Here is an 18,177-nt window from a genome sequence, read left to right on the forward strand (position 1 = left end):
TTAAAACAGAAACAAAGTATCTCTTGGTGCAGTGAGAAACCTAGAAAAAGAAAATCATAAAGTGATTAGCACATCCTGGAGAAGGTTAATCTTCCTGGCTGAAGAAAGGCTGAAAAAAGAATAGAGAGATATTTTCTGGTTAATGTGAAGTTGGCAGGCACCCTGGAAAGGAAATGAGAAAAAGCCCTAAAATTGGCTTTAGGCCTTAGGATCTTTTGAATGGCAGTTCATTTATCAGGGTTGGAGTTTTTTCATTCCTTTGCTTGAAATAACAAATAATAGGAAAAGCTTTTAAAAATTAGCTTCTACAGAATATTCATTTGGTTGTATTTGTATGGGGAAAGGGTTCAACTGGGTAAGGAACACCCTGTTCAACTGCAAACATACTTTTAAACCATAAATACACAGATAAACAACCAGAATCTGAGAATGGGGAGGCTTTTATCCTCAAGAGTCCTAGGAGTAAAAAAGACTGAGGGCAGAAAGCAGTAAGAAGCTAAAGGGGCTGCACTACTGGTTTGCAGCTTAATCAATTGGTCCTGGTTTTAGAATATTTCCGAGTATTAAAGGCATTAAAGATACATGTCTCCCTAACACCTCCTTTTTAACAAACCATAAATTTTATAAGGTAGTAATTATGTCTTCTTTTTAAGCTCTAAGAAAGACTTTCTCTTTTCTTAAGCTTATAAAACTGACTGTTGGAGGATGCAACGAGAAAGTAAGAAGTATAATCTTCAAATGAGGGAAGAGGGACAGGCCCTAAATACATAGGATAGAGGATTTGCCCTGGAACTACAGGTTGGCTTGAAGTTAAAAATGAAAAATAAAAACAAAGTGACCAGGTTCTTCCCTTGAAAAAAAAAACTTTGTTGTTTTAGGCCTGCCCTTGTGATGAAGGGTTGATTTTTTAAACTAGTTTGTGCCAGTAAGGTGAAAGAAGTGACTAATAGGAGAATCCATCTGGTTCAAGTGATGTGTGCAGGTTAACTATAACTACCCATCAGTACTACCCCACCTGAGTAACCTAATTTACGTTCATCAAAAATGGGGTGTTTAGCCACCTTTGGAAATCATTTGAATGCCATGCAAAGTAACTCAACAGGAGGCTAAGTCCTGTGGAAACATCATATTTAAATTTGAAATAAGCAACACAGAACATGATGGAGAAATAATTATAAAAATATTTCTATTTCTGTCTTCATGTCTTTACACATTACACATTAAAATACCATTATCAATTTTAAAAACAAGGTATATAACTTGATGTGACAAGAGAATGTATCCTGAAGACAATTAAATGTAATCCAAGCACATCTTTGAGCCAGTTTTGCTTAAGCGCATCTGTACATATCTGACACACATTTTTACCCTGCTTTATTTAAACTTTCCAAGATATGTTTGTATGCTATAGCATGGGCTGAATATTTTCATTCTTAAGTTAAAATACAGTGAAAGAATTTCTCATTTAAACAAACTTTTTCTCATACCTACGGAGGACAAAAAGGAAATTATTTAACTAAACACTGGCTGAGAGATATAAAACATAAAACACAACCAGATAACACCATCCCGTGGTCATGCCCTGTAGCTCACACTCAGGATGGTTTGGGAAATTGTGTGCTTTTGTCTCTGATGATAAAGTCTGCTGTTTCTGCATTTAGGGGAAAAAATGATTGAAAGCCAGCCAAGGAAAAGGGCTTGTTTTGTTTTTCAGTAGTGTTTTTTTTTTTTAACAAAGAAATCTTAGTTAACAGAATGATTTTAAAGAAACTAGGATACCAAAAATAAATTAATTTGGTTAATAATACCTAATTAAGGTATCCCCATTAAAAATAAACAATGCTTTGCTGATTACGCTAAGAATAAAATGTCTTCTTCCTTCCTTTTTTCTTTTTATTCCTTCTTTCTTTCCTCTGTTTGCTTCCTTTTATCCTTCATTTCTTCCTCTCTTACTCTCTATCTCATCTTTCTTCTGTCTTTCTTACTATGATATTTCTAGGATTCTTAAGATAATCCTTAATTTGTTGTAATAATTTAAAGTTAGCACACTCAGAAAGGACAGCAGCATAGTATAAACTTAGATTTAAATTAAATAGGAAAGCAGATGAGTTTGCTCATAAAGTAATAGTGGAAGGCAAGAATTTTTTCTTTCCTGATTATTTAAAGATAATTTTCAGATCTCAAGAACATTTGAGATATTTAAGTTCATGGACCTGTCCATTTCATTATCGTGTTTTTGTGCACTAATTAAGAATCAATGTTTTGAAAATGTATATTGTGATTCTGTTTAGTATTTTATTATTTTTGAAATTTGGAACAATAATGGAATAATAATAAAGAAATGATTAAGAAGTCATCAAGTACAGTGCATTATGAACATTTTATCAATTAAAATTACATATTATACCTTTAAGGTTGCAAATTATCTTAGTCCTATCTGGCTGTTACAACAAAAATACTATAGACTTGGTGGCTTAAACAGCAGACATTTATTTCTCACAGGTCTGGAGGCTGGGAAGTCTGAAATCAGGGTGCCATGGTCTGATTCAGGTGAAAGCCCTCTTCGTGGTTTTCTCACATGGTGGAAGGGGTGAGATCTGTCTCATCTTCTATTTATGGTCATTAATCCCATGAGGACCCCACCCTCATGACACAGTCTAACCTTAATTACCTCCCAAAGGCCCCACCTCCAAATACCATCACACTGGTGATGAGAGTTTCAACATATGAATTTTAGAAGAACACATTCAATCTAAAGCACAAATATTCCCAAAAAATTGATTAAAAAGTTGTATTTAATAATTATTTTTTGTTTTGTTTTGCTTCAGTTGTACCCATTTCTCATTCTTCCAGCAAAGGTCTCTACTTCCTTTTGTGCATTTTTCCCTACAAAGTCCCAGATCATACATTCCAGGAGAGGCTTTGCTAGCAGCTATAGGAATGGTCATGTGACACAGACCCAGGTCAATCAACATGTCCTATATTCTTGGCTGCAGCAATAGACTCTGTGATGGGCATGTGCCTAATGGGGGATATGCAAGCACACAGTCCTGCTGGATTAGATACAAAAGAGGGAGGAGCAGGACCTCCATGTTAGGATGCTGAGATACCTAAGAGTACAGCCTGTTCAGAGAAAGGAAACGGAGATGAAGATAGAGCAATTGGGCCTGATGATCTCACTGAGCTTCTGTCTTCTTGCCCACAGCCAGCCAGTGTATGAGTTCATACAATGGCCTTTCCAGTAATCTGACCTAATAAATTATCTCTTGGCCAAAGCTATTTTGAATTTGATTTTCAGTCATTTGTTACTAACAGAATTCTAATGGATTTGATTACTTACTCAATCCAGATCATCATTTTTGGATTGACTCATCCTGCTTCATACCAGTCAAGGATTATTAGATATTAAAAATAGCATTTCATACCTCTATCGTGTTCTTTTCTTTGAAACACTGAAAAAATATCCTTTTGAGTATGCACATTGATAATATTTCATTACTGTGTTTAGTACTTTGATTTTTAAACTTGTAAGGAGTTCAGGGGGAGATTGTTTTCTAATGCTTTGGAGAAAAAAGGTTTAGAGTTTTTGATAGATTTTTGCCTCTTGAAATGTGGTGACTAGCAACTACTGCTGGCCTTTTCCTCCTGTGGCCCCTTCCATATGAATGGACTTTCAATGTACATGATGAACCACATAAGCTTTCCATAGGCAGGAATGAATCATACATTGTCCAATACTCCTTTTTTATAAGGACTTTTTACCTAGGCCTTTTAAAGATTATCAAAAATTAGCCATTCTTTCTCATCAAGATCAACACAAGAAATTAAAATAAAGTATCAATAATACTTTTATCTGTCCAAGTATAGTGCCAAAGTACTGCATTTACCTTATTAATTGTTTGAGTAGGGTTTTTTTAATTTATTTTTTTTAAAGATTTTATTTCTTTATTTGTTAGAGAGAGAGAAGGAGTACAAGCAAGGGGAACGACAGGCAGAGGGAGAAGCAGGCTCCCGGCTGGGATTAGGGAGCCCGACTCGATCCCACGACCCTGGGATCATGACCTGAGCCAAAGGCAAATGCTTAACCAACTGAGCCACCCAGGCGTCCCTGAGTAGGTTTTTTTTTTTTTTTTAATGGAATTTAATTATATGGCTGATAAGATTTGCATTATCTAGAAATAGCCATAATTTCTCTATTTGATTTTCTTCTTTGATTTTTGGAAAATGTTAGAATCAAATCTCTTCAACTTTTTGTTTTTTATCTCCCTTAAGAAAAAGTGAGCTGGAACCTGAAATGATTTATAGATGAAATTCAAATGGAGGAAACTATACTTAAAAAAAAAAAAAAAAGTTTTTACTCTACAACAATATTCTGGTTCGACTGGAATTTCTTTTGCTATTTAGTTGATAATCACATCACTAGATATAACTTGTGACTGTTATAGAAATATTATGTTGCTTTAGGTTTATTGAGCTAAGAGATTCAGAAAGGACTTCTCATTTACATTTTTATCACTGTCTCTCTAAAAGTGTTTATTTAATAACAACTTTATAACAAATCACTAGTCTTCAGAATCAACTCTTGTTTATACATTTCTCATCAAACTGTATTTTTGAAGTAACTATTTTCATGGGCTTCTGATGCTTTTTGCTTTCTGTGAAGTCTGAGAGAACTATTTTTTCTTCCTCTAGAATTGTTCTGCTTAGCTAAGGCAGAAAAATTTTAATATTTAAAAATTAGTTTTCCACGTGGAAACTTCTAAAATTGGCAAAAGATGATGTATTTTTAAACAGATAATTAAAATGTCAATTAATAAAAGGTGGATATTTAAAGACAAATGTAAAGATAACCAGGATATAGTTTCTTATATTGCAAAAATCTACATTACCAGAAGACAGGGGCCACACACCTGATTCCTCATGGAGTGAGAGCAGGGTTTATAGTTAGGTTGTCAGCTTCCTAAACCTGAGATTTCAATCAGAAGTAGTTATTGGGCTTCCTCTACTTTACATATTGGTTTCTATCTGAGATTTTGGTTGTACTAAGCTTAGCTCTGTGGAAAAGTAAATAAATAGATAAAATAAACGTTCTTAACTTACTCCGTAAGAAAACTTTTAAGGACAGAATTCCTAATTCAAAAGTGACTGATTCTAAGGCTTCTTGTTTCTCCTCAGTTAGTAACACAAAGCTGTACATAGCATAAGGATAAAGACTGACAAATCCCATAGAAGATAACAAGACACAGAAACAGGATCCTCATGAGTTAGGAAATTCATGCCCCCACAGCTCAAAAGTCTACCAATACCAAGCCTCTTCCTTCCCATCTTTAGGAGAATTAGACAATGATCCTTTCTGCCTATTACAAGTTTGAAATGCTTTCCAGTAGTTGTGTATATTGCTACATTGCACTCATATAAGGGCTATCTTCCGCTTCCCCTAAACATTTTGAGGCCAGCCTCAACCAATACCTTACTATCTTGCTGTGCCATATGCCTAGAACATATAAATGTTCTATAAATGTCAGTGCTCTATAAATGTCAGTGGAATAAACGGATATACTCTACTACTCCAATTCCTTACATAGATGATCTGTACTACTCATGTCCCCTGGCAAGGAATATTCATTCCCCTTTTATTCCTTACCTATATAACTCTTCCTGTCCATTCTCTGGACCCTGGCTCAAATGGGGTCATCTCTTCAATGAGAGATTGCCTCTGAAATCCTAGGTCTCCCATATATCGTTCTCTTTTAGGGAACCTTTGCTTTGTAGAATTATCAAAATTTGTAAAAATATGTCTAGTAGTGGATTTACTTATTTTTTATCTCTCTCCCACTTAGAAAGCAAGCTCTGTACAGAACTGGAATATAATGTGTGTGTGTGTGTGTGTGTGTGTTCTCCTAGGACTTGGGCCAGCATAGAACTCATAGTTGCTCTTAATATTACTTCATGTATGAATTAAATCAATAAAATAAAGGTAAATGAGGACCTTTTTGATTTAAGACATATGTGATTTAATAGCAACCACTTCAGCACCCCTCATGAAGAAAAACCATTAAGCATAAAAGGGGGAAAGAAAAGTCTTTGTGCACATAGCGAATGCATTCTTTAGACCTTCGCAGAAATGAAAAATCAAGGTCAAAAACAGAAGAGAATGTCTGAATGCATTATTAAAGACAGTTTGGAGGACCTTTCATAACCTTTCTTTACAAGGAACCAGCTGCCTTAGTCAAGAATGACAATACAATTTAAATAATAAAAATGGGGCCTAATCTTTTAGTTACTGTCAAGGAGCACTGTGGCTCAACATCAGTGATTTTTATAAAACCTCTTTTGTGTTTCGTCCAAGACTGGATTTGTAACAAAGACCAACATGTTGAAAGCCAATCTGTCCCATTCCCGCTTTATTGCTGTGGAAGGGTGTGCCCACGTGGAGCAAACAGGCAAAGGAGCAAGTGTATCCTGAGAGAGGGAACCAAGTGCAAAGATCTGAAGGAGTGAAAGTACTTTAGGAAAACAGTTAATAGGAGGACCTTTATATGCTAGGCACTTTGGAGATGGTAATTTTAGCAATGATTAAAGTCTACTTGCTTTTATGATACTGAGGTATGTACCCTCTATGCCTATACTCTGAAGAGTTTTGATCAAGAAAGGATGCTGTACTTTGTCAAATGCTTTTTCTGCATCTATTGAGAGGATCATATGATTCTTGTTCTTTCTTTTATTAATGTATTGTATCACATTGATTGATTTGCGGGTGTTGAACCAACTTTGCAGCCCAGGGATAAATCCCACTTGGTCGTGGTGAATAATCCTTTTAATGTGCTGTTGGATCCTATTGGCTAGCATTTTGGTGAGAATTTTTGCAACCGTGTTCATCAAGGATATTGGTCTATAATTCTCCTTTTTGATGGGGTCTTTGTCTGGTTTTGGGATCAAGGTAATGCTGGCCTCATAAAACGAGTTTGGAAGTTTTCCTTCCATTTCTATTTTTTGGAACAGTTTCAGAAGAATAGGTATTAATTCTTCTTTAAATGTTTGGTAGAATTCCCCTGGGAAGCCATCTGGCCCTGGGCTTTTGTGTTTTGGGAGATTTTTGATGACTGCTTCAATTTCCTTAGTGGTTATAGGTCTGTTCAGGTTTTCTATTTCTTCCTGGTTCAGTTTTGGTAGTTGATACATCTCTAGGAATGCATCCATTTCTTCCAGATTATCTAATTTGCTGGCATAGAGTTGCTCATAATATGTTCTTATAATTGTTTGTATTTCTTTGGTGTTGGTTGTGATCTCTCCTCTTTCATTCATGATTTTGTTGATTTGGGTCATTTCTCTTTTCTTTTTGATAAGTCTGGCCAGGGGTTTATCAATCTTGTTAATTCTTTCAAAGAACCAGCTCCTTGTTTCACTGATCTGTTCTACTGTTCTTTTGGTTTCTATTTCATTGATTTCTGCTCTGATCTTTATTATTTCTCTTCTCCTGCTGGGTTTAGGCTTTATTTGCTGTTCTTTAAAAGCCAAGATGTCCATCGACAGATGAATGGATAAAGAAGATGTGGTATATATATACAATGGAATATTATGCAGCCAACAAAAAGAATAAAATCTTGCCATTTGCAAAGACATGGATGGAACTGGAGGGTATTATGCTGAGCGAAATAAGTCAACCAGAGAAATACATGTATCATATGATCTCACTGATATGAGGAATTCTTAATCTCAGGAAACAAACTGAGGGTTGCTGGAGTGGTGGGGGGTGGGAGGGATGGGGTGGCTGGGTGATAGACATTGGGGAGGGTGCTATGGTGAGTGCTGTGAATTGTGCAAGACTGTTGAATCACAGATCTGTACCTCTGAAGCAAATAATACGTTATATGTTAAAAAAAAAAAAAAAAAGAAGAAGATAGCAGGAGGGGAAGAATGAAGGGGGGAAATCGGAGGGGGAGACAAACCATGAGAGACTATGGACTCTGAGAAACAAACTGAGGGTTCTAGAGGGGAGGGGGGTGAGAGGATGGGTTAGCCTGGTGATGGGTATTAAAGAGGGCATGTTCTGCATGGAGCACTGGGTGTTATATGCAAACAACGAATCATGGAACACTACATCAAAAACTAATGATGTAATGTATGGTGATTAACATAACATAATAAAAAAAATAGAAAAAAAAAGTCTACTTGCTTTTCTTTCTCTCTTTAGAAATAGAATTTTTTTTTTCCTTTCCTGGGACTCACTGCAGCTGGAACAAAAGACATTTTCTAGCCTTCCTTGCAACTAGGTATGTAGTCATTTCTCTAAGTTTTGGCCGTTGATATCTGCGTGCACTTCCTCCAGGAAGAGGATGTAAAGGTTTCAGATGCCAAGGGGCTCCTTTTGTCCCAGTGTATTTACTGCTTCTTCATGCTTGCATACCAGCCCTGGACTGATGGCTTGCTTATTTCTAGACCTCTAGATATCTTTTATGTGAGAGATAAATAAAATTCTATCTTATTTATGCATCCAAATCTAAGACTAACTCATACAATGATGGTGAAAAAAAAAAAAAAAAAAAGCAGGGCTTCTGATCTCCTGGAGCTTAAAAGGCTAGTCAGGAACTATTTGTGTCTTTAGAATGTAAATTTCCAAACATTCTGTGAAAATTGGGCCCAGTAATTAGATAAAGAGTTAAAATCCATTGAGTAAATCTGAACAATAAATACTCTGCTTAGCATTCTTAAGAAATGAATCAGTAATTCGATCTTTTCCTCTATGAACTCAAAATCTAATGCTCTGAGGAAAATATCACTTATCAATTCACTCTTTCTTTGAAGGCACAGAGCTCATTCCTTTCCCAACATCTCCCAGATGATCAATTTAAACTGCACTTCAGGTCAGTGTTTGAGGAGTTATGACTGGAAAAGAGTTGATATGAAGTAAATCATTCTATCATGTTAAATATTTTCCTCAAAATTCCTAACATATTTAATGATATTTACTGGCTCAATTCATAATATATACGTTGTCCCTTTCTTTTGTTATCTTGGATACATATTTTAACTTGGCCCTACATGGATTCTCATTTCCAGATGGGTTATGACATACCCTGTAAACTCCAAGAGTTTCTGGGTAAATCAAATAAGAGAGCATCTATAAAATTCAAGCTTAAGTTGTGAAGGTGTATGAGATCTAGAATCATGCAGTCCTAAGTCTGTGTCCTGACTTAACCACTTAATTCTACTGGTTGAATGACTTCGAAAATTAAGTATCTGAGCTTCAATTTCTTCTCTAAAATGGTAATATTAGCACATGGCTAACAGAGTTGTTATGATGTCTCTCTTCATCTATTAGCTTTCTTTCCTCTCTATGGCTCCATTCTCAACAGTTTTCTGCGATATAATGGTAATGATGACCACTACATCCAGACTGTCAGCTAACATTTCTATGGAAAAGATAATTTCATTTTTCTAATTGTTTAAAGAAAACTCAATAGCATGATTCTCATTAGGCTGGCTTCATTAAGCATCTATCTCAGATCTCATCCCTCTGTTTAGGGTAGAAAGAATTCTGATCCTCTAGGTCAGGAATAGAAATGGAGAAATGATCAGCATCAGCCCCAACCAAGCAATGGGAACTAATATTGGGGCAAATTAGGTTTCCCAAAGGAAAGTCTAGTTGTGAAGGGCTGCAGATAGAAAGTCCACTTTGGTACTTTACCAAACAATTCATCATTTATTTTCAAAGTTAAAGTCGTTAAACTGAGCTTATGTCCTTTATTACCTTGCTTTAGCCTTTAACTTCTTTGAAATTTCTTTTCTGACAGATGTCAAGCAACTTTCCTTTTGATTGATTTTCTACATGCTTTATCTCTCATCCATTTAGTCCCTATTTTTTTCCTTTCACTGTAAGTCCAAAATGTCGTTTATTTTCTGATAGCAAACATGTATTTTTAAGTGCTTAATAATATGACCAGGATTCTGATTCTACTGTTCCAGAAAATTCAATCAATTATTAAGAGTTAATTGATCACACCGTACAACAGATAAATGGTTATTTCATTTATGCTGATTTGGCTTCATTAAGATCATTACTGCATTACTGTAATGTTAGCCTTTTTAATAGGAACTACTCATGAAAATGGTAAAACACTAGATAATGTCTTCAAACCCTCTCTTTCATCTGCTCTTTATTTTTCTAAGAACTATAACTCTTATCTCTTCCTCAGTACTCAATTATAAGAATAACAAATTGTGTGATATGAAGGTGACTCAATGGCCATGGGAAATCATTTGCATTTTTTGAAATAGCTTCAACTATACTTCTGTGAATAGGGTGTTCACATATCATCCTCACTAAATATTTAGATAATGGGCCCCTTTCTCCAAATTTTCAATTTCTAATTCCCTGGTCAAACAGATGCTTTCCTGGCTCCTCCTACTTGATGTTATGAAGCTTTTTACTCTGATGATGATCATTTTCCATAAGTAACTCTTCCAGTGGCTTCTGTAACAATTCCCTTGGTACTTTTCTTAGCCTTATGATATACAAATATCCTTTTCAAAAAAGAGATGGAAGCAAGTACCTCAATTCACACAAATATATATTATGTTATAAATACCCTAGATCTCCAGCCAGAGATCCATATGCCTTTTCTTAATCCCAGGATTATCTATTAACACATTCAGTAAACATTTGAGAGGAACAGGGGCCGATATAGACTTCTGTATACACCAAGCACATACTGCGAGAAGTGAATACAAAATCAAAAGCTATCCATATTTTTACAAAATAAGTTTGTTCACATTCTATCCTGAACAGAAAAGGCCTTTGGGGAGTCTAGCTGTAGTGGCAGCACCGGGTATTGCAAGCTAAAAACAGTTTCTCCTACCTAATGGAGAAAAATACATCATCAGCATTGCAGACTTGTCAAGTATATTAGCATACATTTGACTTGGGAGAAAATACACAAACACCATTTGCAAAAATATTGTGGAGACCTGAGTAAGGTTAGTGCCAAAAACATCAATATACAGTTGACCCTTGAACAACACGGGTTTGAACTGTGCATGCCCAATTACATGAAGATTTTTTTTTTCTGATAAATACAGTATAGGTCTGTAAATGTATTTTCTTTTCCTTGTGATTTTCTTAATAATATTTCTTTTCCCTAGTTTACTTAGTTTTAATAATATGGGATATAATACATATAAACATATAAAACGTGTTAATTGACTGCTTATGTTATTGGTAAGGCTTCCATTCACTAGCAGGTTATTAGTAGTTAGGTTTTAGGGGAGTCAAAAGTTATACATGGATTTTCTACTGTGTGGGGCGGGGGTGGCATTCTTAATACCCACATCATTCAAAGGTCAACTGTACATTAGTTTGAATAAGAAATGAATTAAATATGAATTGAATATATCAAGAAAACCTTCAAGGAAGTACAGATTGTGATTGAAATGGGTAGAATTTTGACCTGGAAAGAAGAGGTAAAGAAGAGAAGTGAATGGTATGAAAAAAGACAAAATCTATTAAGATTTATATTCTAGGAAATAACATAGTTGATAAGAACACAGAAGGAACACTTAAAACTTTGTATTGTTCTCATCTCCTACTTCCATCACAATGATCAATGCTATGGATTGTATTATTGTTCAAAATATTTTCTATCTCCTCCTGCGTGTAGATTATAATCCCTAATCCTGTTGGCATCCTAATTTGCCATGTGACTTATGGTACATGTCCATTCATCTGACTTCAGAGTTGGTCATATTAACTGCATTGGTCAATGACTTGGGAACAGAAATGCATGAATAACTTCCAAGTTTAAGAGGTAGTTTGAGTTTGCCATGTTTCTCTTATAACTCTTTTAAAAAGACTAGCAGGTTCTCAGATATAGGCATCTTTGTCATCTAAATAACATAGAACAGAGTTGCAGCTGACCAACAGTGGACATAAAATATGAAAAAGAAGGCTTTGTAGTTGTAAGCCAGAGATTTTTTTGGGTTGTATGTTAACCTCAACCGATAGAAATTTATCAAGGGATTCTTCAAAAAAAAAAAGAGGCTTGTGAGGTCTTGAGTCAGATAAGATTTCTTCAAATAGAAATTCTAACATAATATAGGTAGTATGAAAGAACAGAAACCACAAACATATGCATTATTCTTTGAGTGTAGTGAGTAACGAAATTTGCTGAAAATTTAGACTTGTTTTCTCAAATTTCATTAAATTGTTTTCAACTACTTATAAGTAATGTTTTGACCTAAAAATCCTACTTAAAAAGAGTGATCAATATTAATAATATTCCTCCTATCCAAATTTTTGATAACCTTAGATTTTAGTAAAAAGGTAAAGAAACCAGTCATTATCAATAATTACTCACAAGCTTATTGTTCTAAAATTTGAAAAATATAATGCAAGAGTTTGCAAGTCACTTAGTAAGGAGGAGTCAGACACTTGAGAGCAACAAGGTTTTTAGCCAGATGACCAGAACAGAAGATAATTAGTTTAGAATGGTTGTGAAAGAAATTATAGTGTGAATCAGGAAAAGAATTACTCCCAAGTGTTCAAAGAAAATATGATCATAATCTCAGTATTGTAAAGCTTGTGAATCTTTCCAAAAGGGTTTTCTTTTCTTTTAAGATTTTATTTATTTATTTGAGAGAGAGTTAGAGAGAGAGCATGAACAGGGGGAGGGGCAGAGGGAGAATCGGGCTCCCTCCTGAGCATGGGACCCTGGGATCATGACCTGAGTGGAAGGCGGCCGCTTAACCGACTGAGCCACCCAGGCATCGCCAAAAAGATATTTTCAATTATAAAAATAATATATTCTATGGTAAAAATTTAAAAAGGATGATAAGGTGTGGAGAAAAAAGCAAAATTTGACCAAACTGCAGCACTCGTCCACCATGACATACATAAACCTTTCCATTGCTCTTCCTACAATGTAAACACTGTTGTGTTGTGGCCTGTCCTGATGCAGGATGAGGCAAGCATAAGAAGAAATCAGCTTTCGGGCACCTGGGTGGCTCAGTTGGTTAAGCGACTGCCTTCGGCTCAGGTCATGATCCTGGAGTCTCAGGATCGAGTCCCGCATCAGGCTCCCTGCTCGGCAGGGAGTCTGCTTCTCCCTCTGACCCTCCTCCCTCTCATGCTCTCTGTCTCTCATTCTCTCTCTCGCAAATAAATAAATAAAATCTTTAAAAAAAAAAAAAAAGAAGAAGAAATCAGCTTTGGAGGCAAAGCTGGCCCTCAGCCTTAGGCAGGGTCATGTACCTGAGGAAAGCCACAGAAATCATAGTTACGTGGGGCCCAGACCATGTTCCACATGAACTTCCTTTAAGGACCCAAGTTATCAAGCAGAGGGACATTGCTGGGTGTCTGCCAACAGACATATTTTTTTTTGATACAGAATTTAAGATAGAATATATTATGTGGACCCTTATATGAGATCATTAGGTAACATAAATGCAAATGTTTTTAATTTTCCAGTTGCACTAAACATTCATTAAAAGTAGTATACACACATTATATTATCCAGAAACATTGCTTTTTCAAGAATAGAATTGTTTAAAATTAAAGTCAGGATGGAAAATAAACCAAAAGTAGCAGGGAAAGTAATTTAAGGGTTAAGTTAAAAATGTCCATGAAATCCTTCCTTCAGGAACTCCCCAATCAAAGGTAGCCTCTCCGTCTTTTGAATTTTGTAAATGTTCTCCCTTTGGTTTTAATGATATTCATAATTTCTACATAAGATTCTATACCCTCTAATAAAGTGTTAGCATTCGGATTTCAAACATCATATCCCATATTTGTCTTCCTCAGGATAATTAACACTGAGTTTTACCCATAGGAAATGCTCAATAAATGTTCTTATTAATAAACTTAAGGAAATAGAGGTTAAAACTAGATAAATTTTATTCAAATTACAAAAGCGGTTAAATTAATTATAAGGTAAGAAATATAAACAGGGGTTGAGGGGGGATTTGAACATATGGAAGATCAATGAAGACTTTGAATAGGAAAGCAATATAATTGATATTATTGCAGAAGTTATTTCTTTGGAAAAGAGAAACAGTGGAGCGAGAAACTGTATGGTAGCTAATACAATAATCTAGACTGGTAGCAGTGATGATGGAAAGGCAGAAATTGATACTGAAATTGAGTGAAAAGTCATATAGGTCTATTGAGCCTATAAATTCCAAGATTTTTTTTTTTTTCATACCAAGAGCTTCACACAGTTCTGGGACATGATAGTTTATGAATAAATATTTGTTAACTTCATGTATAAATAATACAGTTTCTGACGGAAAGAGTACATAAAAAGGAATAGAAAGAAGTGGTTTCAACCTTCCTACCTGGTTACTTAGGAAATAAGGCTCCACTAACAAAAATAAAGAAGTTAGAAAGAGCAGTTTTGATACAGAGGTTAGAGAATCACAAGATTACCCATGAAGTACCCTTGACACAAGCCACTGGCAAAGGTTAACAGGCAGGGGAAAGCCTAGACCAGCGTTCAAGGTAAAAAGCAAATATTGGATGTATGGGTCTGAGACCTGACTCTCAAAATTAGGATTCATCAACTACTTGTGTGATGGGAGAAAGTCATTCATCTTCTCTGGACCTTATTTTCTTCTCCCAGTAAAGTGAAATGGTTGAGTTTATAGAGACTTTATAAAAAGTTCAGCCCTATAATGATAGTAATAAGAAGTAAGGTTGGTAATTTTTAGGGATTAGTGGAAAGGCATAAACATTTCACTTGGGTTATGGGTTTTAGGGTATGATTACCTAATACCTTTGAAATAATGAGTGCTTAACCCATAGTTAACCATTTTTCAATGGATTTCATCTTTAGAACTTTAGAAAATTTAACAAAATGAGAATAACCAGGGTAGTATACTAAGAGAGAAATAATTCTTAAAGGTGACCTCAAAGTTCTAGTTGTTTAGGATGTGGTGAAAATTCTAGCTGTCAATTTCATGATTTCCTTGACTCCATAAATATCAACTTAGAATTAATCATTCTAGATAGAAAAATTGTAATATTCCTAGTCTACCGTCAGGGAAGATCCTCTACGCTCACTTGATGATTTTTTGTTCCTCTTCTCTAAACTTTGCTTCATTTTCCAAGATACGTTTTCCTACCTATGCAAATCCAGAATACACCTGGATGCAAAATACACATTCTCTCAGGAGAAGATCCTGTTGTCTAAATCTCCTCAAATACCTATCTTGATGAGGTGGTATTCACTAGGCATAATCAACCATGTGGCAAGTGATGCTTTCCTGGCTTGTAATTTTTATCTCTCATCACATCATGTCAGAAGAACAGTGTAAATGTTTTGCTTGGCACTTTGTTTTTGCATGCATTAAATTTTATTTATTTTTCTACAACTGAATAATATAAACATTACAAACCTGTAGTTTCGTATTTATACCAGTTTAGTCTTTTACTATCCATAAAATATTAAAGTAGCTACAAACTTAATATCTCATCATCTACCATGATATGAGCAATCAGAGGACCATAGAGTTTGTTTTTAAAATGTCTTTTTTCAACACTTATTATATGCTAGGTCTTTAAATAGTATTGTTGCATTCTATACAGACAGGGATGCAACATTAACTCAGGGAGGGGGGTGGGGGGGGCCGGGAAACCTATCCACTAAACCACAGAACACAAGCTAAATATACCCATTGAAATGGCATAAATGAAAAGCAAAAATGGTATAAGCCATTTTCAGAAAGCTTGGCTTCATCTGACATCTTCTCAGCACCATTCCCTGACAGCCACCCCCATTCCATAAATATTCTGAATAAAGTAAAAAGACAAAATGTCTTTAAGACAAATGAAAGATATTAGACTGTAAGCCAAACTATGTCTTCAAGAAAGCCTCTGTAGCAGTTTTGAGTCAATCTGGTGACTTTCTAAACTTCAAAAGTAGAAGGAGAGGAATATTCATCATGCTGTGGCAAAAATGTCATAATCATCCACAATGATTTCTCCACTCCTGGAATCCAGACTGGTTTGTGAATTGGTTGGGTCAGTAAGCATGAGGCAAAAGTGATATTGATCTGGTTCTGAGCCAAGGCTTCATGATGTTCTTTCTCTCGAAATCTTTATGACTTACCATGTAAACAAGCCTGGCCTCCTCTGCTGTAGCAGACACAAACCACCTCAGCTGAGGCCAACCTACATCCACCAGTCTCCAGCTGATCTGGTAGATAGCTGCTGACACCTAGGGATGCCCGATACAGATCAGGAAAATGGTTAAGCTAAACCTAGAGCAAACTGCCAACCTATATTATGAGTTAAATAAATGGTTATTGTCTTAGACCATCAAATTTTGGAGTGGGTGTTACATAGTAGAAATTAACTGATATGTATATAGTCATAAAGCAAATATCTGGAGTTACTTTATAATCTCATTTGAATTCTCATAGAATGTTTTAACAAAGGTAAAACCATTGTCCTTGAATAATAGCTAAGTTGATAATGCATAATTTTAAAAACATTAACAGAATTTAAAACTTTCAGTAAGTCCCGAATTATTTAACTTGGATGTTTTCTTAGATGAAGTAATAAAATGATTGTTAAAAGACCCCTATAATTTTAAGTTGTACAGATAAACATTGTCTCTCCAGTAAGATATGACATTCTTTTTCTTTAGGTTGTGGAGACATAGTCACAGTCTGAAGTCATGTCAGTCAGAAGATTTCCTACCTTTCTCCTTTCATTTCCTTTCTCTTTTCAATATATTTTGGATAATTCATGAGTTGTTAGTGTTTCTCTAGTGTTTCAGTTTATAATATTGATTTACATGATCAGTTCCCAAACAGATCAAAGTTTTTTACTGTAACACATTTATTTCTAGAAAGTTCATTACACTCAGGTACTCTGCATTTATAGATGACATCTGAAAGACCTGAGAAGTCTTTCAATAGACTTCCATGCTGTAATTAAACATTATAATGTAGTAAATAACATGGACTGTTCCAGTGGATAGAAAATACTAAGTGAAAATGTTTAAATACCCCACATACTTCTCAGGGTCCTTATCCAGTTGATCTGAGTGGTCATTACCTGTTTGGTAAAACTTCCCAAACAACTCATTAATATTTAAAAAGCTATCCGAATTATAAACTTCAAACAGCAAAATCCAAATGTCATTTATGCATAATTCAAAAGAACTTTGCAGAAAACAATCTTTGGATCACAATTGCTCTCTAATCCACCTCTTGAATTACTACATAAGAATTCAATGCCAATGCAATTCAAATCAATTCATCCATGGTTGATGTCAAAATATCCTCTATACGGATAGTATGGCAGAAACAAAACTGTGAATTTGAAAAAAAGAGGAAACTGTAGAAGGTGGCAATTATTTTTGGTAAGCAAGCTGTATGATTTTTACATTATTTGGTGGTTGCTGACATTATAGGTATATTTAAATTCTTACTAAAATTACATCTGTGAATCTTCTTAAATGCTTTAAAATAAATTCTCTGATCAACACTGATGCAGTTCACTATTAAAATCTAACACGATTTTTTTTTAATTGGACTTGATTTGACTTCTAAGATTAGTAAGATTCTTGAGCTGTCATTGACCCCAAAATAACTGGAAAAAGAGAAAATTATCTTAGGTCAGCATTGATGTTTCTCTCTACTTCTCTAGTTTATATATTGAATGGTAGTTGCTGTACAAGTTTAAAGAATCTTGGTCACAGGATTGAGGTGAATCATTTATTCATGTATAGCTAGTGTATTATCACAATAATAAATTCAACATAGGAATAAAATATATCCTTGTTGTATCATCGAAATGACTTTTTGTTTGACAATCATAGTTACCATAAAGACAGATTATGATTATAGACAAGGCATATAGTTGAATTCTTTGGAATTATGAACTATATTCCATATGACTCCAAAATGGAGTCACTATGATTAATGTTATCTCAATGAACAAGATAAATGAATAATTACCCTCCACTTATTTTAAAGTATTACCTTCAGTATATAATACACATGAGTTACATTCAATTCACTATAATGTGAAGAACTTAGTTTAAACTGACAAAGGACAGGAAATTCAGAGTCAAAGCTGAAAGTATCTTGGAGTGTTAGTCTCATAGCACATATGGTAAAAACTATCTGTAGTATGAATTCACATATGGTCGGTCTTTGAATGGGTTTCATTTCCCT

This window comes from Phoca vitulina, unplaced genomic scaffold, assembly GCF_004348235.1.
Source record: "Phoca vitulina isolate PV1807 unplaced genomic scaffold, GSC_HSeal_1.0 scaffold6, whole genome shotgun sequence".
NCBI lineage: Eukaryota > Metazoa > Chordata > Mammalia > Carnivora > Phocidae > Phoca > Phoca vitulina.